A 6,383-nucleotide genomic window follows, 5' to 3' on the forward strand; every position below is an offset into this window, starting at 1 on the left:
GGTGGAAATCAGCCTAGCTGTTAAAGTCCCCCTCTCCCGTTAACTTGCTCTGCACTCCAATTGAACTCATCCTAACAAAAAAATAAATTGACCCTTCACATATCCTGCGCAGCCTAGTAACAAATAGCCCGCAATTGAAAAGTATCAAACGCTCCCAGCTACCAGGAACTCATCATAATGTACTTCCGGGTCTTGATTGATACTCCCCATACCATGTAATTACCATCCATATGTTTCTACCCTCCCAACCCCGACTCGCTTCCCAGTACCCCTCTCTAGCCCCCCTTTATACCCCCCTATAATCTTCACCCGTCTACTTTACATGATTCATTCTTTCAACTATCTACAGTTACACTAGCTCAGATTAATCAGACAGAGGCGTTCGCAGGGCGGGAGGGGGACGGCAACCCTATTTCCAATATGGAGACTGAGCATTGTGGGGGCGGAACGAACGGGGGGCGTGATTGGGGTGGCTGTGTAACATCACACGCAGCCGCTCCGATCACGAAGATGGCGGCGGGCCTCCTGTGGTCGCAGCCAGGCTGTGCCGGCAGGAGGCTTCCCTACTTTCTGTGATCACACTGAAATTGCAGTGCATCCGCAATTTCAGCGTGGTGGCAGAGGGGAGGCGGCAGGTAGCATCCTGGGCGGCCTTGCCCTGCGATGGGCAGCTCCCAGCATGCAAACAAAAGGATTGCAAATTCTGCTTATAAGCAGAATTTGCAATCCTTACTGAATAGGGTCCTAAAGCCAGTCAGATTATTTATTTTTTTGTTTGGGAGACAATTGGGACAATTATTCGCCTAGAGCAGGCATTCCCAACCACAGTCCTCAAGGCACACTAACAGTGCAGGTTTTAGTGATATCCAGGCTGCAGCACAAATGGTTAAATCAAAATAACTGAGGTGCTAATTAAGTCACCTGTGCTCAAGCCTGGATAGCACTAAAACCTGCACTGTTAGCGTGCCTTGAGGACCATTGTTGGAAATGCCTGGCCTAGAGGAAGGTCCCGATTATCTGTGCTACACAATTTATTTCTCATCCGTCCTAGAGGATGCTGGGGTCCACTTCATGACCATGGGGTATAGACTGTTCCGCAGGAGCCATGGGCACTCTTAAGACTTTTCAATGGGTGTGAACTGGCTCCTCCCTCTATGCCCCTTCTCCAGACCTCAGTTTTAGAAATGTGCCCAGGCAGACTGGATGCACTCTGAGGAGCTCTACTGAGTTTCTCTGAAAAGACTAATGTTAGGTTTTTTATTTTCAGGGAGAACTGCTGGCAACAGTCTCCCTGCTTCGTGGGACTGAGGGGGCAGAAGTAGGAACCAACTTCCTGAAGAGTTTTATGGCTCTGCTTCTGGCTGATAGGACACCATTAGCTCCTGAAGGGAACTGAACGCTAGCCGTGTCTAGATGCTCACTCCCACAGCACGCCGTCACCCCCCTCACAGAGCCAGAAGTCAGAAGACAGGTGAGTGTATGAAAACCGATCTTTAATCGAGCAAAGTGATGGCTGAGGTACCGCGCGGCTGGCGGGAGCGCAGCGCGCCATTGCGGCCCACACATACACAAACACTGTAGGGTGCAGGGCGCTGAAGGGGGCGCCCTGGGCAGCAAATAACCTCGTAAACTGGATAAAAGGGGGCATAAGATGCCAAGGCACAGCCCTAACCCCGCCAGTATAAATATGTGAAAAATCTCTGAGGAGAAACGCGCCATTGCAGGGGGCGGAGCTTCCTCAGGCAGCCAGCACACTGTTCAGCGCCATTTTCTCTCATTCACAGACTGCAGAGATGAAGCTGGTCCTCCACTTCTGAACAAGTATCAGGGTGAAAAAGGGGGGGGGGGGGCTGGGTGCTAATACATATTGTGCTCAATATAATAGCGCTTAAAGGTTTCTGTGTACAGAGTACGCGACACAGGGATTTTGTCTCTGTGTACAAAGTATGCGGCACAGGGATTTTTTCTTTGGCGCTGGGTTGTAAACTGGCTGCTCCTAAACTGTGTTCCTCTGACAGATTTTACTGTGGGTCTGTCCCCTATAAGTCCCAGTGTGTCTGTGAGTGTATGTTGTACTCGTGTGTAAGACATGTCTGAGGCAGGGAGTTCCTCCCTGGAGGAAGGCAATTTAGGGACACAGAGTTATGTGGTGGCGCTGCCGGCACACCAAGAGCCTGCATGAGTGAAAGAAATACGTGATAGTATGCATCATATCAATAGGAGATTAGTTAAGTCTGAATCTCATGCTGAGTGCTGGAGACAATCTGTGGAGGATGTGATTTTTCAGGGCTCTGTTCTTTCATCCGCAGGCGACCCCTCTGGGTCACATATGAGACCATTTGCGAATATTGTGAATACTGATACCGACACGGACACTGATTCTTGTGTCGACGATAGTGACTCCAGAGAAATAGATCATAAATTGTCAAAAAATATACAATATATGATTGTAGCTATAAGGGAAGTTCTGGAAGTCACGGAAGCCACTCCTGTACCTCAAGAGAAGACTTATTTCTATAAAGAAAAGAAATCCAAGGTCACTTTCCCTCCTTCCCATGAGCTTAATACTCTCTTTGAAGGGATGTGGGTGAATCCCGAAAATAAATTTTGTATTCCCAAGAGAATTCAGATAGCTTATCCTTTCCCGGTGGAGGACAGGAAAAAATGGGAGTCACCCCCTGTGTTAGACAGTGCACTGTCCAGGTTGACAAGATAATTCTCCCTGCACCTGGCATGGCTTCACTAAAGGAGCCAGCAGACTGCGAAATGGAGACCACATTAAAATCCATTTATGTTGCCAATGGTACGCTGCTCAGGCCCACAATTGCTTGCACGTGGGTGAGTCGCGCTATTGAAAAATGGTCAGAAAGCGTGTCATCAGAAATTGACACGATTGATAAAGATGAGATACTCCTTAAGTTAGGGAATATCAAAGACGCTGCCGCATACATGCTAGAAGCGATGAAAGATATTGGACTCATGAGTTCACAAACTGCTACCATGGCAGTATCGGCTCGGCGGGCGTTGTGGATTTGCCAGTGGAACGCGGATGCAGATTCCAAAAGAAATATGGAGGCTCTCCCATATAAAGGTGAGGCCTTATTTGGCGATGGACTGGATGCGTTAGTCTCGGCGGCTACCGCAGGTAAGTCGACATTTTTGCCCTCTGCGCCTGCACCGGCAAAAAAGACATATCACCCGCACATGCAGTCCTTTCGGCTCAATAAATACAAAAAAGCGAGAGGTTCCCCCTTCTTTGCAGGTAGGGGAAAGGGAAAGAAGTCCACAGCGGCTTCAGGTTCCCAGGAGCAGAAGTCTACCCCTACTTCTGCCAAATCTTCAGCATGACGCTGGGGCTCCTTTGCGGGAGGCTGCTCGGGTGGGGCCACGTCTCAAACTGTTCAGCCAAGACTGGATTCTGTCTGGCCTGGACCCCTGGGTTTTGCAGATAGTATCCCAGGGATACAAGCTGGAGTTTCAAGACGTTCCCCCATGCCGATTTTTCAAATCGACCTTGCCAGCTTCTCTTCCGGAAAGGGAAGCGGTAACAGTGACAACCCAAAAATTATGTCAGGATCAGGTCATAGTCCTGGTATCTTTGTCACAACAAGGGAAGGGGTTTTATTCAAGACTTTTTGTGGTTCCGAAGCCGGACGGCTCGGTCAGACCGATCCTAAACCTGAAAAATCTGAAACTCTACTTGAAACGATTCAAGTTCAAAATGGAATCACTGAGGGCAGTGATTTCCAGCCTGGAGGAGGGGGACTGCATGGTGTCAGTAGACATAAAATAAGATTTTAAACCTACCGGTAAATCTCTTTCTCCTAGTCCGTAGAGGATGCTGGGGACTCCGTAATGACCAAGGGGTATAGACGGGCTCCACAGGAGACATGGGCACTATAAAGAAGTTTAGATGGGTGTGCACTGGCTCCTCCCTCTATGCCCCTCCTCCAGACCTCAGTTAGAGAAACTGTGCCCAGAGGAGACGGACAGTACGAGGAAAGGATTTTTGTTAATCTAAGGGCAAGATTCATACCAGCCCACACCATCCACACCGTATAACCTGGAATATACGCAACCAGTTAACAGTATGAAACAAAACAGCATCAGCCAACGACTGATCTTAACTGTAACATAACCCTTATGTAAGCAACAACTATATACAAGCCTTGCAGAAATATGTCCGCACTGTGACGGGCGCCCAGCATCCTCTACGGACTAGGAGAAAAAGATTTACCGGTAGGTTTAAAATCTTATTTTCTCTTACGTCCTAGAGCAGGGGTGGGCAATTATTTCAGCTGAGGGGCCACTTGACATTTCCTGTCAGTATACGAGGGCCACTTACAAAATAGCAGCTCTCCCCACTTGCCAAAAATATAGGGATGTGCTTCATGTGGAAAGGGTGTGGGCAAAAAATAATACAGATTCATATTAGGCTGCACAAAAGTCTCCATTATTTAAATTGCGCCACACAGCGCCACTTACTCACACTACACCAGATAGAGCCCCTTTTACACAGTATGGAAGGTAGAGCCCCTTTTACACATTACAGTAGGTAGAGCCCCCTTTTACACATTAACATTTTATTTAGGATAATTATTGTGCAGCAAGCAAATTATCCAGTGTCTTATGACCCCTGGGGAAAGGTGTGACACAGTGACAGAACACGGGGAGGGGGGGTGACAGTGACAGAACACGGGGTGTGTGACAAGGTGACAGAACACGGTGGGGGTGACACGTTGACAGAACACGGGGTGTGTGACACGGTGGGGGTGACACGGTGACAGAACACGGGGGGGGTGACACGGTGACAGAACACGGGGGGGGGGTGACACGGTGACAGAACACGGGGGTGTGACACAGTGACAGAACACGGGGGGGGGTGACAGTGACAGAACACGGGGGGGGGTTATACGTGACAGAACACGGGGGTGACATGGTGACAGAACACGGGAGGGGTTGGTACAGCGAGAGCTAAAGATCTCTCCCCCAAACCTAAAAACAGACTGACGCCACTGCCCGCACACAAATATACGCACACTATCTCACACACACACACACACACACACACTCCCTCCCCTTTCTCTCACTCACTTTTCCCATTAACTTTACTGGGCTGGCTGGCAGTGGCAGGAAGGATGGATCTATTCTGTACAAGTCTGGCTCTTGTCCCATGTAGCTCCGCCCCCTGAGGTCCCGTGTAGCCCCGCCCCCTCCTCGGCACAGCTCCGCCCCTTTTCGGCTGAACCCAGCCGTTGTCACTGGTGACTCGGGAGGAGGCTGCTACAACGCAGCAGCAGGGGAGAGAGGCGCCGGCGGCAGCTTGGAGGTACTGCAGCTCAGAGCAATGACAAGCAGCTCAGCCGTCCGGGCCGCTTGTCATTGCTCGCTGGTGGGAGGCAGTGGGCCGGACAGGATCGGTTTGCGGGCCGCATCCGGCCCGCGGGCCATATTTTGCCCACCCCTATCCTAGAGGATGCTGGGGACTCCGTAAGGACCATGGGGATTATACCAAAGCTCCAGACCGGGCGGGAGAGTGCGGATGACTCTGCAGCACCGATTGAGCAAACATGAGGTCCTCCTCAGCCAAAGTATCAAACTTGTAGAATTTAGCAAAAGTGTTTGACCCGACCAAGTCACCGCTCGGCAAAGCTGTAATGCCGAGACGCCTCGTGGAGCCGCCCAGGAAGAGCCCACCTTTCTAGTGGAATGGGCCTTTACCGAATTTGGTAACAGACATCCAGCCGTAGAATGAGCCTGCTGAATCGTGTTACAGATCCAGCGAGCAATAGTCTGCTTAGAAGCAGGAGCGCCAACCTTGTTGGCTGCATACAGGATAAACCGTGCCTCTGTTTTCCTAACCCGAGCCGTCCTGGCTACATACATTTTTAAGGCCCTGACTACATCAAGGGACTTGGAATCCTCCAAGACCCCCGTAGCCAACGGTACCACAATTGGTTGGTTCATATGAAACGATGAAACCACTTTAGGCAAGAATTGAGGACGAGTCCTTAATTCTGCTCTATCCACATGGAAAATCAGATAGGGGCTCTTGTGAGACAAGGCCGCCAATTCGGACACCCGCCTTGCAGATGCCAAGGCCAACAACATGACCACCTTCCAAGTGAGAAATTTTAATTCAACCGTTTGAAGAGGTTCAAACCAGTGAGATTTTAGGAACTGTAACACCACGTTAAGGTCCCATGGTGCCACTGGAGGCACAAAAGGAGGCTGTATGTGCAGCACTCCCTTTACAAAAGTCCGGACTTCTGGGAGAGAAGTCAATTCCTTCTGAAAGAAAATTGATAAGGCCGAAATCTGTACCTTAATGGAGCCTAATTTTAGGCCCATATCCACTCCTGTTTGTAGAAAGTGGAGAAAAC

Source organism: Pseudophryne corroboree, chromosome 3 (genome assembly GCF_028390025.1).
Source record: "Pseudophryne corroboree isolate aPseCor3 chromosome 3, aPseCor3.hap2, whole genome shotgun sequence".
Classification (NCBI taxonomy): domain Eukaryota; kingdom Metazoa; phylum Chordata; class Amphibia; order Anura; family Myobatrachidae; genus Pseudophryne; species Pseudophryne corroboree.